Raw genomic sequence first — 22,872 nt, 5'->3', positions numbered from 1 at the left:
GTATACCAAAATAAATACCGATTATTAATAAGTAGACTTTCATGCATTCATACTAAAAATTGACGTGCGAAATATAAAACAGTGAAAACTTCAAAAGAATTTCAAGATACTGTTATTTTGTGTTATCGAGTTATTTTTATGATTAATGACGCCATTTATCTATGATTTTATTTTTGATCTTATTTACGATTAAAGATATAATTCTTATTTATGTTTTTACTTATGATTTCATTTACGACTGAAGCTGCTGTTTATTTATGATTTTATTTACGATTGAAGATGCAATTTATTTATGATTTTATTTTTTATTCTATTCATGATTTAAGATAATACTTATCTATGATTTTATTTATGGTTAAATACACTGTTTATTTATGATTTTACTTGTGGTTAAATACACTGTTTATTTATGATTTTACTTATGGTTAAATACACTGTTTATTTATGATTTTACTTATGGTTAAATACACTGTTTATTTATGATTTTACTTATGGTTAAATACACTGTTTATTTATGATTTTACTTATGGTTAAATACACTGTTTATTTATGATTTTACTTATGGTTAAATACACTGTTTATTTATGATTTTACTTATGATACACTATGATTTATTTTGCTTCTGTTTGTAAATAGAGAAAATTGTAAATAGAGAAAATAGTTTTTTAATAAATTGTATATTAATACATATAATATAAATATATTAAAATAATACTAAAATACTGTAATGTTTCGTGATCACAAAATAAATTATTGAAGAAACTTATACATTAAAGTGGTAAATAAAATACATATGAATCATACAGAAACAGTACAGTTTTAATGAAAAGATTTCTTCAAAGGACAATTTTCAGTGATTCAAGCGGGAGTTGGATTCATTTTGATTCATAATTGTGAACGTTCCAACTAAATTGTAATTTTTTAGTATTGAGTTTAAAATATATATATTATCAATTTACATTAAATTCGAGAAGAAAATTAACGCGTATCAACAAACTACTAAGAATTTAAAAAAGAAATAAGTTCAAAGTTATGTGAAAAGGGAATTGCTATGGTATCGTAAAAATTATCTGCCACTTAAGGTTTCATTAACGAATTGCATAATTCAATTCGGAATGTTTCGAGTCGTCGCATTAAAAGCAGTTGCAAGTGGTCCTTTAATTTTGCAAAATTGCAACGGAAAATCAGGTAGCACACTCTGTTGGGACTGTTGATAAATGAATCTCGACAACGATGCTTTTTAACAATGCATCTTCTCTCGAAGCTTTGTTCTCTCGTATCTTTCCGCGTATGTATTTGCTGTAACTGTCCGGTTACATATATATATATGTATATTTTATTTCACGCATCGTCTGCCACAAATTTTACGCATTAAGCGGCCCAGAGGATAATCCACACGTACAAATATTTTCGTTCGATTTTTTTCCACGTTCGTTCGCCGGCGCAGCATCGAAATTCCGAAAATCCAATAATTGAACGGCGCATGATTTTGAAATACGAGCCGGACATTTATGTCCCAACAATCATGAGATATTACCGCCGGGGGGCAAAAACAGAGTTACAATTTGAGCGGCCGAAGATTGTTGTTACGCATCATCGTTCAGCCGGAAAGTTCGCCGATAAATGCCACCGAAATATCAAACCACGAAATACGCTGACTCGCCAGCGACAGAAAATCAATTCCTCGGTTTCTCGATAAATTAGTAGAAAATGTAATATAGCCGAGGAAGACGATATTTTCGAGATTTGTTCCTCTCGTTCGAATGGTTTCAGCGACTGTTAAAAGCCAAAAATGATATTCCTAAATTAATTACCGTATAGATCAAGATTACGATTTTATAAGAACTTTATTTGTATTGAACATTTGATAAAAATTTAGGGATTAATAGATTTTTAACTCTTCGCACTGAAACCATAACCATGAGACACCACAAAAGTTGCAGTATCAGGTTCAAAAATAATTTTTCAAAGATTCAATTTCATATGCTTAAAATACACTCTGTTATGTAAAATGGAAATACTGTAGATTAGAAAAACTATTTCGTATTTACAGTTAAAATGGTTTCGAGTGCAAAGAGTTAATAGAAATTTAAATGGATTTATTCTAAATGAGGGTGATATCGATTATAATAAATTTTTACTGTAAAGAGTAATCTCAAAATAAGGCCACGATAGCTTATGATGAAACGTTAACATTCGGACGATGGATCATTTTCACAATTGTAGTGTTCACGATGTTTATAACAATTCTGAGAATTATTTATCACAGCATATTTTTGAACTTTTTTTTACAATCCTTTTATTAGTCTTTCTGCTGTTCCTAATACAACAGGAATTTATTTTATTTAATTGCAGAAAATGATGAAATTATCAGCGCGCATTTTTTAAATTTTCGTTACAGATTTAGATAAAAGAGTTAAAAAAACGTGGGTTTTTTTACTTGTTTTGTCATTTCAAGTAATAACAAAACTTAAAAAAGAAAGCTTGCCGCTTAATGTTCCGATCGCTATTGCTTTGTACTAGCAGTGTTTACATTTCTATAATTTCTTTCAATCTATAGAAATTGTTTTCATAATGTCGGGTGAAAAAAGTAAACGCTCGTAAATAAATTCATCTTCGACTGAAGTACCTTAATACGTCTTTTAAATAAAATGCGAGACTGAATCGATTGATAAATAAAAATCGCGCGACCATAACCTGTCGATCTTCAGTGTACGTCCTTAAATTGCAATGAATTTTTAATCGAAGTCGAAATGAAAACAGCACGAACATATGAGCCGTTTATTTTGAAAGTGGCATAAGTCACTTTGTTTTTAAGTCGATATATTTAAGGGTTTGCGTTTTAACGCGTTTAAAAATATGGATGCTAACTTTCGAGAAGATTTACTTGTATTTGTTATCTGAGGATACTGATATTTTTCTCAGTATAAATAATTTCGTATAAGCATTAAAAAATCACCACTTTTCATTACGGTAAAGTGACTTATGCCACTTTCAAAATAAACGGCTCATATAAACCGACCGAATAGTTTTATCGTCGAAAATAGGGCGTTTTCTACGAGACAAGAGTCTAGCGTTTCGGATACAGCGGGACAAAAGGGCGCAAGAGTTTCGCGTGGGCTGCAAAGTGGCAGCGAGGGCACGGAGACGCTCGAATATCGGCTCGACCGTAGGACTCCGCCCGAGGGAACACTCGAGGAAGTTTCAGAAATAATTACGCTCGGTATTGTCGGGACGAGGACCGGGGAGCCTCGTGCAGCGGCGCGGCATGTAATTTATGATTGACGGCAGCGTTAAGTGAAAGACGCGTCTCGCGTCTATTTAAGCGGACCGTTAATTAGAAGCATCGCGTACAAGCGTGTCGATAAATAGCGAACGACCGTTCCGCGACGAAGGGACCGTCCAAAATAGTGCCTCGGTGTATGGGGTGGGACAAGAACTTGCGGCAGGTGCATCTTCGTTTTAATTCTCATCCGTCTTACACTTTCTCGACCTAATTCGTTCTATGGTATCGACGTTAACACGATGGTAAATAATCAATATGATACATGGTAGTTAATTGGATAAAAAATGCGACAAAATTTTTAATTTAATCTAATTTAATCTAGTCTAATTTAATTTAATTTATTCATATATGTAAACGAGAAGTACCTTCGTTACAAAAGGTTTAAGAAGATAGCAAACAAAAGAAAGGAAGAAGAAATATAGTATAAAAAAAACGAAAAGAAATAATAATGATAACGATGATACTGATGACAAATGACAATAATAAGTAGACTACGGGTTTTGTGCATTTTTGACAGAAATTGCTAGACGAAAGACAAGACTGTAAAAACAATAGAAGCGTTTGAGAATATTTTTATATCATACAGGGTGTCCTAGGTTTTTTCGACCAGACAGCATCGACATGTTCTACGAGCGAAAATAAGAAAAATATGTATAAATAATATATATATAATTTTTATATATATTTTATATATATATATTATATTTTTTATTTTTATATATATTATTATTAATATATAAATATTTCGTATTTCTCTTAGAATTTTTTAATGAAACATTTTTGGGCCTATGTTTATATATATATATGAAAATTCTAAGAGAAATACGAAATATTTATTTACAAATTATATACGAACGTGAAAGTAATGTAATTTCCAAATATTTTACCGGAACTAAAAAATATTGGCTACAAGGTTACATACTGGTCAAAATGTCAAATAGAATATGAAATTTATTGGAATAGCCATTCGCGTAAATATTTATCGATAAAATACCTACTCCTGTTGTTGGCGGAGTAAATACGAATCGATCTGGCATGATCGGAAAACGTTTGAAATAAAGGACAAACACGTGAAATATTGATACATCCAGTGCTCACCTTTTTCGTCTCGCAGCTAATTGCATTTTAGTTTGCAAGAGTAATTAATTTACGAAAGGACAAAATTGTTTGCAATCTGCTACATTAAAATTGTTTTTATAAATTACGACCAACAATGATTTTATGAGATTCCATTGCCTTTGATACGCGCTCGTTAAGTGTCGCGATAGTAACTCCATAACAACAATTGTCACATAGTAACATTCTTGTTTTATCAGTTATTATCGTTAATATCTTTATTTTTTAGTCTTGCAGCCATAAAATGACTGGATTCATGTGTGTGTGAATCCTTTATACAGATTTATCTCATCGCACAGATTCTTTAACCCGTTTTCATTAATTATGTAAATAACTGTGTCGGTTACTGATGTTAAGAAATATTGATAATATGCACTAATTATACAGTGACGCCTGTTAAAAAAGAAATGCAAAAGGAGTGCAATACTCGAAGTTAAAATACGGTGGGAAATACAATGCAATTACTGTATGTTTTTGATCTGATCGCTTATAGAATTGTCTTACAAGAAGATCCGTTATTTATTCCGCTATGTAAATTTGTTGTAACAAGAATTATTCAATAGCTCCGATTTCACTAAACGTATCCGAATTTTCCGTGGGAACCGATTCGAGTGCATTCAACCCTCAATCTGCGTGTTATTCAAATAGCGCCATTTTGGTCTCGCACGGTTGAAAAAATTCGATAAAATTTCGGTGTATAGTTGTTACGTTTTACTGCACAATAATAAAACATTCGCGTGACCACCTGTGGTCGAACGAAAAATCCGAATGCAAACATGTTACGTGATAACGAGTACCATCGAAATTGAATAAATCAATTTAAAAAAAAAAGAAGAAATAAACCGAATAAAAGTTGAAACAAATATTTTCTCCTGTTGAGTGATCAATGTTTTCAATACCGAAGCTCGATTTTTAACACGACGGTCATCATAACACTTTCGAAAGCGAAGATGAAACTTCCTGCAAATTTGCTATCATTTAAAATAATCAATTGGAAGCCAACCGAATGTTCGTTGATAGTCGTCGACATAATATTTCCTAAATCCGACAAAACTGCAGTCTCCTACAATTATTTCAAATACGCGAACGAAATCGAGCATTATGTCGAAAAATTGTGTGCTGGCGAATTGCACCGCAATTATTGGAAAACTGTGTAATCAACGTCAATAAATGCTCGGAGAATGCTTCATACGTAAAAATGCAGAAATATTGAAAGGTAAGGGAAGTTTGCGGCCGCTCGATTCGGAATTAATTACAAACTGGTGGAAACCAAATGCAGACGAATAACTACTAGAACGTACTAAAATTTGTAATGTAATTAGTCGTGCGTTTATTCAGTTCCCAAAATAACGAGTACGTTTACGTTTACGTTCGAAAAGCAACGGCGATTGCAAGTTGAATGTTTCAAGTTCATTCAAATTCCCGCGAACGCGAACTAATTAGCAAACATTTGAATTCTCATTCGATCACAAATACAGTAATTTCTCCCTAATTCGCGCTCGGATTGCGCACAAAAATGGACGATTCGGGAAGAGGAGATACGATTATTCGAGCCTCGCAGCTTGTTTTTATAGTTACCGATTGTCAAGGTTATTAAAAATGAACCGCCAGGCTGGAATAATCGTATCTCCTCTTCCCAAATTATCCATTTTCGTGCGTAATCTGAACGCGAATTAGGGAGAATTTACTGTATTGGATCGTTCGGAATATTGTTTCGTTCTTGCACGAGAGAATGAAAGACTATTTTTGAATGGTTAGAGTAAAAGAAGATAAACTTCTCGACATTTTTTTCATAGCTTTGATATCTTACGATCATCGAAGTCCTGTTCTTTTATTGGCAAAGTGTTGAACCAAATGCTGTCTTAACATCCTTACGAAACGAAAATTGTTCCGAACGACTCAATATAACGACATTAATATTGATCAAAGAAATCGTCACTTTCGTCAGACTCGTGAGAGATAAAGATTTGATACCTTTCTTGATCATGCTATTATTTCTTTCTTCGAAATCCATACACAATTTGATTCTGTAACAAATAAAAATATTTTGTACCAGATGCAAGGAACAGGAGACAGTTAAAAATTAATTAATCGTCTTAATGCTCTTAGCAAATTGAGAACAATGTAAAGATATTCTTAAATTCTTCTGTTAAAAATAAAAAAATATATAATATATAATAATATAAATATATAATACCGTTAAAAATATTCTTAAATTCTTAAATTCTTCTTCTTTGTATATTTCTATTTTCTACAATTTCCAATATCTTGTGAAGTCTTCGTTTAAATATTAAAAAAAATGTAAAAGTCTGTAACATAGCCACACAAAAAAAAGAAAAGATTAAGTATGTAATTTGACTTTACCGTTTTTGTATATCTAACAAGAAGAACGTTCTTTTTATTGAATGTAAAATTCGACCGTGTAATCGTCGATGTTATCTTTCTGATCATTTCATCGCGGATGACAAGATCAACGAACTCCTTAACGAGCGTGTCAGCACTTTCGAGCGGCAGTGCATTTATAGTATATCGTACGGTTCTGATTTGATTGATATCGATACATTGCGAGTTAAGGGCTGCCGCGGTGTACATGCAGGTGCCTACAACTGCATAACCGGCCGGGAGATAATTAACCATTTCCGTGTGTGTTTGCACGTGCATGCACGTAACAGGTGCACGTGCCGCGTGATTAAGGATTTCGTATGCTTTGCGATCCTGCCAACCGTGACATTAACTAATTACAAAGGAATGTTGTTCTTTTCTTATGTATTGATCGGCAATTATACCCCGTTTCACATGCTCGACACGGTTGTCGTCACCGTGTTATCGCACTCGTCGACCATTTCAACGTGCAGGCTGCCCGTAATTTTTTCCCGCAACCAATTAATTTATTCCATCGGAACGAATTTCGTTGTTCGGGTTCTTTTCCAATTTCGTTATAATTTATATTATTAAGTACAACTCTTCCAAAAATCATCGAACAACGCATATCATATTCCGATATAAATAAAATCACTGATATATCATTCAAGGTGATGATTGCATTTTTTAGAACACTCTGTACATTTGTTGTTAGACCGCTTTTTCATGCCTTTGTGGCATTTTTAATTTCTTAACAATTTTTCTGTTGTCATCGATCAGCAAATTCACACTTTTGTATACTACTTTGTGGAAATTAAAATTTGAACTTCTCTTGTTTTATATATTTCTTGTTTAAAAATATTGCTAATTTATTATTATTAAGTATTATATTAAGTATTATTATATTATATTATTATATTATTATTATATTATTATATTATATTATATTATTATATTATATTATATTATTATATTATTATATTATTATTATATTATTATTATATTTTAAGTATTAACTCGCGGTTTCTTGTCTCTCATACATTTTCACGTAGCTGTGATTTATAAAGGACGATTAGAATGCAGATTTTATGAACTTGTCATAAGAAAAAATTAGAAGAAGCGATAAATAAAAGATTGAATATAAATGTATATCTTCTTTTAATAAATTTAAGATCATAACAATATTTTTTAATTTTTCCAATACTTTCACTATGCTGTGTTACTCACATCAATTTTTTGAATAAATTCATAAAATCGTATCATGTATTACGTTCGATTAAAATCACTGAAAAAGGTATGAGATTTTCACTTGTCTTCTTTATATCGCAAACATTGCAGAAAATTGCTATCCTCTCTCTAGAATTATTCAAAGTAAACATTTAGGTATAATGAGTTTATAATTACAAATGATAGTAAACTTTGTAATACTAAAGTAAAGGAAAAGCGTCTATTGCTTCATACGTTTCTCTTTTCAAAAATATATTTTCACAAAGCTGTTTTATACTCTGCAAACTTGCACATATAATAAATGCATTAAAAGAGTGCACAATCTATTTACAACTACTCTTCATAAACATTTACGTCTGCATTATATCCATTACAAGTATCCAGAAATTAGATCGATTACATGTATTATTTTGTACATGCTTATTTGCGAGCGTATGCATTTATTTGTCCGCGTATGCATTTATTTACGAGCGAACGCATTTATTTGCGAGCGCATGAATTTATTTGTAAAGAACGACAATTAATATTCTTTCGCGAGCTAATTAGAGAGGAATCGCTGATAGGTGGGTCGACGGTGTAAAAATAATTGTGCAGGGGTACGTTCTATAAATACAAAGGGTGACTATAAATACGAAGAATAATCCGAGATAACGCGAATGAAAAATTCTATTGGAACTTCGCCGATCCCGTCTCGGTGAGAAAAATTTCGTGCATCGCGGTCGGGCAAAATTACATTTGTAACGGCAATCACCATTTTCCCTTGCATTACATGATTGCCACCCCTAATACACGTAAACAGTGCGTCAAATTTAATTAATTTCGCAGGTGCGGACTGCAAAATCTCGTTTTCGAAATGTTATTGGAACGGGTACTCGGTACACGCGGGATGAATTTCATTACGTTCGAAACGAATTTGAATTTCCTGCGAACAAATACGTACTGCGGATCGAGAGATCAAAACGTGCTCGTCCTTGCAGAACCAGGCAGCATTAAGTTGTAAACCTCGGCGGCTCCGCGATAATGTAATTACACCAGACTGTAATTATCACATTGATACAGTGAAATACATATGAGATAATCTCCCTCTTGTGTGTCGGAAATATACTAGCGCACACTTTTTTTCTGTAGTGGAACGCTTTAAAAGTTAGGGAATAAATGAAAACTTTATTTGGACACATTCTTCCGACGTAATCAATTGTTTGAAATTCAATTATTATGACATGTAATAATTAGACTTCTGTAATAGTTAGATCTTTATGCAAGATGAAACTTATTTTCATTAATTGTATCAACGACGTGTCAAATAATAATTTTGTTGCCTTATTTAATAATTTCAGTGAATTGAAAATAATACATGTCCTTAAATTCTTTTAACATTTTCATTGTTTGAAATCTCAATCATCCATTTTGATTATAAATAAATAAAATCCGCAGTTCGATAATAATAATTTCTCGTTTTCTTTTGGATTCACAATTGACGGTTTCATAAATGTGTGTCAATAAATAATGTATTACTTTGAATGGAAAATGTGTCATCAGAATTCACGATTACTGTAAGGAGACAGTACTATGAAACCACAAATTACATAAAACAATTTGCATACCTGTATTTACAATTATTCACTTCTATATTTCAAATACTGTTTTGCAGTGTCGTAAAACTGATAATATTATTTTATGACATCGAATAACAATGCTCGAACAGTATCAAGAATTTACATGATTTAATCTTATTCGATTCTGTGCTACGAATTTCATAAACTGTAAAGACAATTTTAAAGTTGGCTGAATTGAATCACTAGTTAACGTTTCAACTGTAGTACCAAACTGTGAAAATCATTATAAGAAGAACGTTCGTAGCTTGTTACAATAAATAAAATATTACTATTTTAATATTATGACAATAAATAATTATTAATAATAAAATTATATAACTATTAATAATAATATTAAATAATTATTCTCTAATTTCGAATAAAAATTAATAAATGTGTGACGTAATACATAATAATTTCTTATCACATAATAAATTTCAATAATTCATTTTTGTTATTAATGCATGACGTCCGCAGAGACTACTAACAATATAATGCATTACATGTTTTAATCGTTATTTTATATCGGTCATTAAACTGTTATCACTAGACTGCGGATCTTTATGCAAGATAAAACTTATCTTCACCAATTGCAACAATGACGTGTCAAATAAATATTTCTTGCTTTGTTTAATAATTTCAACGGGATGAAAATAGTACATACATATCCTTAAATTCTTTTAATATTTTAATTGTTTGAAATTTCGTTCACCAGGTTTTAATTATAGTATAGTATTTTAATTATAGTAAATCTATAGTGTAGTTATTACTCTCATTGATTTTTTTATTGAACTAAATAACGGATAACAACAATATGAAGCGGTTCCCCAGTGTATATATATATATATATATATATATATATATATATATATATATATATATATATATATATATATTAATATTAATATTATATATATTATATTATAAATTAAAATTTAAAAAAATAAAAATAAAAATTATATATATATACTTTTCGCCGACACGGTACACATTGCAATTTTAAGCGAGCCCCTATTAAGATCTTCATCGTTCTTCGCAAAGAAATAAATATTATTGTGAAGCACGCTTTGTCTCTGTCAAATTATTATTAACGTCTTTCTGTCGCGACCTGAGTACCGTCGAAGATCACGATGAAACGTGCTGCCACCGGAACAGAATATTCGTCGAAAGGAATGCTGTTTCTGTTTTTTCCGTATCGCGAGCGACGATTCATGATCAATCATCTCCAAAATTTCGACGTGGATCGTTCACCGTGGACGCGTGCACACAAGTTTGCGCGAACGATTAATTATGCCCGGTCGCGTCGCATTCTCGTGCACCTGTACCCACACAACTCGTCCTTAACCGGTGATACACCTACATGCATTATTCCACTTTGATCCATGCAAATACACGCTCCACCTTCGAAAATCTACATTTAACGAGCACGTAAAGTCGCACGTGATTCTAGGCTGTCGGAAGCACGTTGCATTTAGGTGACTCGATTAGAGTTTCTTCGGTGGCCGGGTGCTATCACTTAAGGTGCCCCTATCTTGACTGTTCAAACTGCCTGAGCTATTCTTATTGTTTGCACGGTCTTCGTTAACGCAACTTCTACCAGCGGCTTCTTCCATAAACGATTCCAGTTCATGGAAAATAATATTTCCCGATCCTAAGACACTTGATATTTTAAAAGGTTTAAGAATAGCTGTTGGTGGAAGCAATTTGCTTCCTCTGTACGACATATTAAGTTTGTTAATACTCTTCCATTAAATTAATTTTTCTTGACAATTCTATTTATACATGATTCCCTTCATAAAGAAAGCAGTTTACTAAAAGGATCGAGCAAAATTAATTTGTTTAACGACCAACGTGAAATTGTGTTCATGATTAATGATTGCGTTTACTAAGTAATCAAGTAATTGTGATTATTGAGTAACGTAAGTAATCAAGTAATTATAATCAATAAATATAATTTAAGTAATCAAGTGATCATGATTAATGGAAAACTTAAATAATTAAATGATCGTGACTAAATTAATAACTTAAGTAATCAAGTAATTATGATTAATGAATAACTTAAGTAATCAAGTAATCATGATTGATTAATAACTTAAGGAAGCAAGTAGTCATGATTAATGAAAAGCAAATGTAATCGTTGGTCACGATTTATATAATAATAATTTAATCATGTAACGACTACTTTTTATTCTGATTGACTGAAAAATTTGGTAATATGGCAGTTAATAATAATTACAAGTTACCAATTATATTCAGAATTACTGATTTATTCTAGTAACGGTTCATTGACTATTCAGATTACGTTTTATAATCAATTACAAAAGTGATCACAAAATAATCAATTACTGGCCAACTCTAATTTCTGCCGATGTTTTGTATGCAACTTTTTCATCAAATTAATTCGATAATCATTACAGGAGAAGAGTGATTGAACATAGAAGATCATATTAAATACATATTTGGAAAAGATGTCTCTTGACCATTTTGGTAAAAATAGTGTTGAATTAAAATTTCAAAAGGTGTCTTTCGACCATTTTTGGTACAAGTATAGTTAAGTTAACATTTCGAAGGATGTCCTTGGATCTCTTTGGTAAAAATAGCTTTAAAATAAAATCCTTAATAATTATAAACTTGACGATAGTGTCGCAAAAACTTTTTGTAAAGATCGAATTCAATGTTCTCTATTTTTTTCCATACGCTGTTCATGAATTTGACAAATAATCGATGGAACAGAAAAGGTTCCAACGGATCCCGAATAAATTCCGCAACAGCTTACTTTCCAGGACATCTCAATAAAAAGTCTTTCAGTATACGATTGTCGGTAAATCGCTCGTTCCCGACAGCCAGGAAAAATAGTGTCACGCATGCCAATAAATAAGAAGCTAAACTGTTCCATCGGGGGATCGAATGACTTATATATAGTCACCATAGGCGGTAAGGCAGTCGAGAGATTATTAATCGGCCGTGTTCGCCGATGTAGAGGCACGCACGTGCGTGTAACACGTGACGTCGCTACGCAGAATAATTGTTGTCATACCCGTTGTCGCGTGACAGGTTATTTTCCTACGGACTCGTTCATAATTAACAATGGATTTGCGTTCGGCTCGATAATAAATCCAAAGCTGGCTTCTGTCCCCCACCCTCCGCAGTGAGGTCGGTTTAACGCGGAACGTGAGCCCATTGCTTCGGAAAAACAATGCGGAATCCTTCGGCGCGTATGCTAATGCGCGACACACAAAGAAAAAACATGGGGATTCGAGAACAATGTGGCGACTATTAGGCGTGCACCGGCATCTGACGTTTCTCGCACCCCTTGTTCGATTTCGCGTAAATTCGATTTGTTTCAACGAACGCGGAACGTGATTCAATTCCATTTACTCGACGAAAAAACGAATGATTTATTTTTTAATGCACGAATAATAGTCTACTAATAATAATAGTCTACTAATAATAATAGTCTACTAATAATAATAGTCTACTAATAATAATAGTCTACTAATAATAATAGTCTACTAATAATAATAGTCTACTAATAATAATAGTCTACTAATAATAATAGTCTACTAATAATAATAGGCTACTAATAATAATAATCTACTAATAATAATAGTCTACTAATAATAATAGTCCACTAATAATAATAGTCTACTAATAATAATAGTCTACTAATAATAATAGTCTACTAATAATAATAGTCTACTAATAATGTGGCTATAGATAACGATTACTAATTAACACAAGTTGTTGTCGAGAACTGTGGATCTTTATATAAATTTTCGCTTTTTTAAATCTCTTCACAAAAATCAGACTAAGGGAAATTCCTAATTCGACGTCTAAATAATTAGTATGAAAATAAGTAGCAAAACTAATATTAATGTGTGCTGACGAGGCAAGACTTGAGACCTACTTTTAATTTGTTTTTAATCGATTGGATTATTTTAAATCAATTTACATTTGTATTGCTTTGTAACGATACGTAAATGTTCATTTAAGTACTCGTCATTGACGTTTTAATAAAGAAGATGAAGAAATACATTTTCTTAAAAGAAATGTTGAAAGATGACTAAACTTGAGAACATTTAAATTAATTTTTGTTTTAATGTAGACGATATACCAAACATTAGGATCTGCAAATGTTATGAAGCTTGAAAGATTCGTACAATTAATATCGTGAATTGTAAATAATTTTTGCATCGTTAATGAAATATCTACGATTGTATGGTATATTTTTAGATTGTTAGATTGCTAGACAAAATTTCAAGGCGATGAATTTATGCGTAGCTAAATGTTTGTAGCGTTCTAAATATTTTGTAAAATTTAGCAAAAGAAAACTAAATTTAAAAATTTTTTAATTTTCTTAACAGTTAAAGTACTGTGGGGAGAGGAGTAGATAGTGAAAATGGATATCCAAGTTTCCTGTAATTATTATGATATTATTATTATTGTTATTATTATTATTATTATTATTAATCTTGTTGAAGATTTTTCCACTTCCCTCAAAAAAAATTATTGTTATTGTTATTATTATTATTATTATTATTATTATTATTCAGCTTTAATAAAGCTGAATTAAAATATTATTCAAAATATTATTCAGCTTTAATAAAGCTGAATCAAAATATTATTCAAAATATTATTCAGCATTAATAAAGCTGAATTAAAATATTACTCAAAATATTATTCAGCATAATAAATTTTCGTTCATAAAATAGGAAAACATATAAAAGCGCATAAAATGTCCTTTCTTGAATGACTCGTTAATTTGAAAAACAAATCATTTTGACGTTAAGACGCAACTGCGTAACAAATAAAACCAGATCGCGATATCATATCGAAAAATTAAAACACTCTCTCGCGGTTAGAAGGGTTAATGACATATTGTGTAGATAACGCGAGTTAGCAGCGTGTGGTCATGCGCTTAGGTACAGCTAACAGATGAAAAACACCGCGTGCAATTAATTCGTCGCGCATACGTTTTACAGTGAAAAATAATGAAGTTCTCATAATAACGTTAATGCAGCAATTAGATATTACCGGACTCTGAACGCAATTATTACACCGACGGTGGTTCGACCTGTCCCCAGCGTCATAATTCTCCTAAAATTAAAGTTAATTGTTTAAATGGGCAGAGTCGCTGTGCCCGCTTTTATTCGCGTAATATAATGGAATCCTTCGTGGTGCCCTAATATAAAAGTCTGCCCCGTAATTTTCAGAAATAAAAAACACGATATTTTCATTCTTTTCGGCTGGCGCGGTGTGCGTTTTATCAGCAAAAAATATGTACCGCGGAATTTCTGCGGACTACATTTGTACGAACATAATAGCTTCATTAATTTATCGGGTGTCTGAATAGTTTTTAATAAACAGGTCAAGTTTTGGATTAACCGCAAACAAAGATTGATTAAATACCTGGAATTTTTAATATGGGTGAAATTATAACCGTCAAATTATATTTCACAGTTATCGGAAATTTTCTCACCAACTTTTCGACACATGTCTTTATATTATTTATGTACATAGTATACATTCTATGTACCGAACTCAAACAAGGTGGTGCACTCAAATGGCGGACTTTTGTTATTATTGATGCACAGGTGTGACAACATTTTTTTACAAAATTGTTTAATAAGATTGTTTAAAATGATCGCTAATTTAACGCAAAATTAACGCAGCAGTAATTTTTCGACGAATAATCCACATGATAAAATGTCCTTTAATCCTCGCGCAGCCGACACCCGGTCACCTTTGACCTGGAACTTGAACATATGTTTATTAAATTTTACACATTTTACATATTAAATTTTATTGAATTTTACAAATATCCTGAAAATTAGTGGCATAATAAGCAAACCCATTTCATTTACCTAGTCTTCATTGTTTTATAAATGTGTTTCTTTATATATTTCTTCATATATACTTGACATTCATTATCATCTTTTGCTTATCTTTTTGCATTACAATTACCTTTGATAATGATTTTCCTATCTGATCCAGATTCTGTAATTTTTAACGAGTCTACTTCTATTCTTTAACAATGTTTGCTTTTTATTTTCCTTTCTCGTAACAGAATTATCTTCAAGAACGTTTCTAATACGTTTAAAATTTTTTGTATTGTTTATATGCCCCGTTCATAAATTTGTTAACAACGTTAAAACTTTAGTTTGTTTAATTACTATGATAAAAAAAACACTATTCGATGCTGTATGTCAACGTTCTTTGCGAAACACCTGATCGAGAATGCAATGAATAAAAAATGTATTCTCTTCCCAAATTGTCCATTTCTATGCGCAATCTGGTCGCGAATTAGAGAAAAATTACTGTACACATTGACCTCGATCCCGCCTCTAAACAGGATGCAAAGAACTAAAATAGTATCGGATGAATTGTTCGGTGGATAGAGGCTAAGATAATTAATTCGAGCGTCGGTTTTCGTGCGTTACGAAGCACGCGCGGCCGTTAATCGTTCCCCGCGATTACTCTCGCGTGCATCTTCCGGCCGAATCCATCGCCGACACTAAATTGAAACGTTTTTAATCAAACTCCCCCGTAGCCCGCGACGCGGCAGAATTACGCTTCGGAATAAAATTACCGCAAAATGGCTTATTGTCGCATAAATTTCCGTGACGCCCGGGCGCAGGTAAGCCGCGCCTCCATTCGTACAGGGATCTTCGAATAAAATTCCTGGCGTAATTCCTGCGAGCGAGGACACGCCGGGAGGGAGAGAAAGAGGAGACGATGCTTTCATAAAGCACGAACGTGGAGGCGTTCGTTCTCCATATTCTTTTTCTTTCTTTTTCTTTTTTCTTTTATGCAGCCCCCTCTCGCGCGCAGATATATAAATTCCGCGTAATTTCCGCGGATTAGTGCCACGTATCCGGTGCAAACTTGCTGCTAATATAACTTATCGCGAACGTGTTTCGCTCTGTCAGGCAATTAAAATGATCTATCGTGTGAATGTAATAACTGCTGTACATACATATACCGGCCTAGCTGTTTTAAATGCTCGGAACGTAACGGATACCCTCGCACCGGAGTCATTCGCGATACTTTTTTCGTTCGACATCTAGCTTTCAGTACGGTAACGTTGTAACAGGTTGTAGATTGCATTTGCCGGGTTTCGAGAAGGGAAACGTTTGTTAACGTTTCATCCAGATATTGTTATCGACAGTTCTCCTATTTCTTTATCGTACGTCGACGTGGAAAATTGTTTTTCTTCGGTGTGCAATAGAATATTTCAGCTGAAAATGTCGTTGAAAGCAACTGTATTGTTTCGTTGTAAAATGTGCATCGTTTAATCGGTGTTTTACCGATATGTTATTTGCGTAGAATTGTTGTAAGAGGGAAATCTAATAGACGAATGCAGTAGATTGGATAACGAGAAACAAGAGGAACGAACAAGAAAATTCTATCACCTGAAGAAAATGTTTGAGCATAAACGTGAACATGAATAGCAATTGCATAAAATTACATAAAAAAACAAGAACACACAAATATAAAAATATGATGTTTTGCTAAGATTTTTGTTTTAAATATACCGGGTGTCTCGACTAAAAGAGGCTACCTGCAATGCTGTGCATAATTATAGACACAAAATAACTTTTGTGTTTTTACTGATATTTAAGCAGAAATCGAAAAAACTACATCTGTACATTTCTATTTTTTATTATTTCTAATATAATATAATATAATTTGTTACATATTGCTTCTATGCACTAATAACCCTGCAAGGGATTCCTAGCTTAAATAAGCATACTACTCATTTGTACACATATTTTCATTCTCTTATTTTTTATATTACATTTCATATATTATCAATTTCTAACCTATAAATAAAAACTTATATTTCTATATCAATGACTTTGCAAAAGAGTTCCTAACTTAATTTTGAAAAAAAAACATTAAAATTATATATTGTATCATTCTACTCATTTATACATATATTTTGATCCCCTTATCTTTTATATCACATTTTACATATTATCAATTACTAACCTACAAATTAAAAATTATATTTCTATATCAATGACTGATGGACCTATATCTCTAAAGTTGTGTTACCTTAGAAAGAAAGAAAAAAACAAATAAAAGCTAGAATAGTGATTCATCTCACCCGCAGAGTTATCTTTCCCGGAATTACCCTAACCCCGAACCGAGCAAGTGGAAACGTGGCCTAATAGAAACGTAACTCTCTCACGGGCAGCGTTCGTGAAACATCTTCTCCAGCCGGCAAAAAGAGTGAAACAGCGGGAACAGTTTTCAGCGCCGCAACAGGCGAAATTAAAGGGGAGGTCCGCGTTCTGGCGAGCTAGGGTCACCGTCGAGGGTGGCGAAATGAGGGTAGCACGAAGCAGGAGCGAGACGGGCGATAGTACCGTGGGATGGTTCGCGGGAAAGTTTGCTGAAAAATGCGGGAGATTGTTCTGGCGGGCCGGCCGCAAACATTCTGCTTTTCCTCCGCCCACTTCTTCCGCTTGTTCCTCGTTTTGGAAGCGGAGGACGCCTCAGCGCCACCGGCAGGAGTGCGTGGACGTTCTCGGCGGCGTCCGGCGTCGGCGTACCCTGAAAAATTCCGGCTCCTTCGGAAATAGTGTTCGCCCCTCGGCGAATTCTGCCGCCATTATGGCCGGCTCCCGACGTGTCGCGGTCGAATCGGCGAAAACTTTCTTAGCCGGAGTTATCGAGTTCAAGGCAGCTGCGGGGGTGGCCGGGACCGCGCGCGGACAGGGTGGCGTTCGCCGAAACCGTTGAACGATTTTCCGCTGAAACCGTGGTTCGGTCCGGCCTCTGCTGAGCGATGTAGTTTCGTTCGCGATTTATTTTCCGGACGCTGTTCCGCGACACTACGCTCCCGCCGGTGAATAATTACTTCAGCGGATTTAGCGGACGCGCGTGCTTTTTTTCTCGTTTTCGTTTTTTGTTTCCCTTTTCACTCGTAGCCGGTTTCGGAGCTCTTTTTGACACGCCGGCACTGCGCGCAGAGCCTGATTGGTTCTACTTTTTGCTGGCCTGTTCGACGATGTCTAATGCGGATCGTCGTGCGAGGGAAATTTGTGAAACGAAACTGTAAGAAACGCCGCGATGATGTAGGGAAATGATGAAATTTGAATGAGTTGGTAAAGGGCTGTTCGTCCAGTACGTTGTTCTAAAAGGATTGCAGATGGCATTGTTAAATATATTTTCTAAATTGTTTGGGGATATTATTTAAGGGTTATGAGTAACACAGATTGCAGAAGAGAATATTCTGACAAATGAAGTTGTACTGTGAGAAAGAGATTGCAGTGTTTTCGAGAAATCGTAATCTGGAATGAGTTGATAAGAATTTATTGTTCTGTCTTATTTATTATTCTAAATAATTAGAGATAGCATTATTTACAGATAGTATTATTAAATACTACAGATAAATATTACAGATAGTATTATTAAATACATTTTTGAAATTTTTTTAGGATATTACTGGTTATACTCGTAACCATTAAGTAATAAATCAAGGTGTCAATCTAGGTGTTAATTTATGCAAAATAAAATTGTTCGGTCATGCATAAAATCTGCAACCAATTGATAAGGATTTGGGGATACACAGCAGAGTTTTGTTGAAATGGATTCATTGTTAGACAACTGCGCAAACAATACAATATTCGAAAAATCAATTCCCAAATGTCAGATGTCTTATCTTTACGCAATCGCATCGACAGATTGTAATATTAACGAGCACACTTGGAAAACAGTCCATTCAATTCACATTATGTTGATCAAATTATGAGAGGTTGTCTCTTATTGACAAACTCACACTCAAACACAGATTCCAAGCAAGTTCCATACCTTCCCACTTGTGCAAAGACATATAACTGATTCTCTCCCATAACATTGCCACTTCCCAATTCGCAGACGATCCTGCCCAATCTTCCGCAGCTCAGCAATGCATCATGCTCCGCTTACGTACCCAATACATTAGTATAATCACAGAAAGTACTCTTAACGAGACATCGCCGAGTAACTTAATCGTTTCGGACGCGACCGGCACTTTTAATCCGAGCCTGCCTCCTTCTTTTATTTTGTAAAAGTCGTGTACACGATGGCAGCAAGGATGCTGGTTGATGGTTGATGCAATATGCGTGGCACTCAGCATAAAGTAGCATAAAATAGAATAGAATATATTAATACTTTTGCTTCTATTGTGTGGGTTGGCAACTAAGTAATTGCCGATTTCAGTTATAGATGTCTCTCACTCCCATTTTCATGATATCCGTAAATGTTATATTATAAAATTATTATTATTATTATTATTATTATTATTGTTATTATTATGTTATTTTTTATTATCCGTGAATGTTAGCAACTGGACAAATTGAATGCAGCAGTCAAGGAATCATTTTCGTAAAGGTGTCATTTTCCAGCAGGACAATGCTTGGCCGCCACACGTCTTCGTCCACTCGGCAAAAATTGATGGATATTGGTTGGGAATTGATGTTACACCCACCGTATAGTCCTGATCTCGCGCCATCGGATTACCACTTATTTCGATCCCTGGACAACTCCCTTCGTGGTAAAACTTTTCATGATGATGACGCTGTAAAATCTCACTTAACTCAGTTTTTGGCCGAAAAGGATCAGACTTTCTACGAGCGTGGAATTTTCAAGTTGTCAGAGAGATGGCAAAAGGTCATCGAACAAAATGGAAAATACATTACAGATTAAACTTCATTCCAAGTAAAAAAAATTTTTTATTTCATTGAACAAATCGGCAATTACTTAGTTGCCAACCCAATAGTAGCCTATTAGCCCCTTGCATTATAACAAAGAAGTCAGACTCGTAATGAAGACTTCATACATAGTCTACCAAAAATAAATGATATTCATTTTTTCTAACTCGAAACAAAATTTGAATCTTCTGTTATCAAGATATAAGAAATAAAAGTAGATGAAGACATACGAGAAATAAAAATTGTATTGTTCTATTAGAGTAACGGTTAAAGACGAAGAAGTGTTAATCAACGTGGCTATGAAAGAAATCCTATTGCAAGGGGTTAATAGGATGTTAAATCATTTTGCTACATTAACAAATACGTGAAATCTTAAAAGTCCCGTTCTACTTGATACATTCAAACGGAATTATTATATTATATGTACATATTATTATACTAGAGGTGACTTGTTATAACATGACTGAAGTTGTTATTGCTATTGAAGGATTTATTAAAAAGTACGTAATTATGAACTGTAAACTGCCAAAAATTACGAAACCATTGTCAGTAGATAATATGTGATAACCATAGCAGCGGTCATAAAAAGACAATGAATTTTAATTTTGGTTATATGTGTATTGTATAACTATTATTGATTTATTTAGTTTCTCTCGTTTTTAGTTCTGTTTGTTTGTTACTACTTAACCAAAAAAAGATACTTTCTGAAGTAACAACTGTTAGATCAGAAATTGCTTGGAAGTAAGCTCGGTATAATTTGTTTATGTGTGGCCTTTATTCTCATGGACTAAAAAGTGGACGAAAAACAATTTAAAATATTGGTCACAATGGATCTTAACAAACTGACAGAGAACACTATGCAGTTGATGATAAAGTCGTACAGATATTTTTGGGTCGATTAAAATTAGTACCAAATCTGGTTTCATAATGAAATAATGAAACAGTGGTGGTTTTGAGTTGATAGACTGAATTTCAAAAACTGTATGTCTGTAAAATGTCTGAAGAACTAACATTCGAAGAGACTGAAGTTCAATTATCTAATTGACCAAAAGACTAAAGTCCAAAGATCTTATAACCAAAAGACTAAAATCCAGAGACTCGAGTCCAAGAGACTGAAGTCTAAAAGATTGAAGCCCAAAAGACTAAAGATCAAAAGACTGAAATAAAAGACTGAAGTAAAAGACTGAAGTAAAAAGACTGAAATAAAAGACTGAAGTAAAAAGACTGAAATAAAAGACTGAAGACACGTTGGTTTGAAGGTTGAAAACTAAATGACGAGTTCAAAAGACTGAAATCCAAAAGCTGTATGTCCAAAAGGCTGAAGTGCAAAAGCTGTATTTCCAAACGACTGATACCCAAAGAACTAAAGCCTGAAACTGAAATCCAGAAGACTACAGTTCATAGATTGAAGTTCAGCCTATTGGAGTCCAATGATCAAAATTCAAAAGACAGATGTCCAAAAACTGTATGTCCAAAAGTCTGAAGTCCAAAAACTGTATCTCCAAAAGACTGAAGTCCAAAAACTGTATGTCGAAACGACAGACGTCCAAAACCTTGATGAACAAAGGACTGAAATCTAAAGATTGAAGTCCAGAAGATTTCTGAAATCCAGTTTGGATAAGATTTGCAACCACATTTTATTTTATCAATTCCTCCCTTTTCCGTCTCAGTCTTTTGGCCGCTACTGTATACCGTCTAATCCGCTGGACTAAAGGTTAGGTAGGTTTCACCTGCGGTGTTGCCGCTGCAACAAGTCGGCGCAACATGGAACAGCGAAAAGACAAATCGGTAAAGGAAGGAAGGAAGGAAGGACGAGCAGGTTGTGGAAGAAGAGGCAGCGCTGGAGGGGCGAGCGAATGAAAGAAACTGAGTTGAAGAGGATAGGGAGTAGGAAGGCGAGGAGTGGGTGCGTCGGGGATGAATATTAAAATGTAAAGTTCCCGGTAAATTAATTGCGTTAACGTCAGGATATTTTCGCCGACGCTCTCAGGACACGCATCCTTCTCGTTCCAACGCACAGCCTCCTCTCCCCACCGTCCTCGCTTTCTCGCTTTCCCTCGTTCACCGCCGCTTTCCCCGTTCTTGTTCCACCAGGTGCAGAGAGTTCTATTTTTTTCGTCGAACCAGCCTGCAGGCTGACTCCACTCTGATGCTCCTGAATATTCATTAATCTTGCTCTCGCCTCTCTTTCTCTCTTTCTCTCCGCTGCCTCGGCCTTTTTCTTCGTTGGAAATGCACGACTAGAGGAAAAAAATAGAAAAAAGAAAATAAATCTTTCCGCCCCACCATCGCGCCCGTTTCTCTCCTTCCCGCGCGTTTTCCTTCCACGGCATTCCTCGCTCCTAACGTTTCCGGTGGCCATAACGAAATTCTCGCCGCGTTTTGCGCTTATATTGCCGCGAGTATGAATGCTAAATTTATCCCGGATACGTGTTGGCCTTTTTTCAGGGCTATTCGCGCCGGCTACGCCCGCCTAACAGTTCTGGAATCTTATTTACGTTTTCGTCGCGATGATTGGATCACCTTATGGCACGCTGCAGCGCGTGCGGCAAAGGGTGCTGGAACCAATTAGTTGGTTCCAGATCGT

Source organism: Megalopta genalis, chromosome 4 (genome assembly GCF_051020955.1).
Source record: "Megalopta genalis isolate 19385.01 chromosome 4, iyMegGena1_principal, whole genome shotgun sequence".
NCBI lineage: Eukaryota > Metazoa > Arthropoda > Insecta > Hymenoptera > Halictidae > Megalopta > Megalopta genalis.
The sequence above is the reverse complement of the archived record's forward strand: the minus strand, read 5'-3'. Positions refer to the sequence as shown.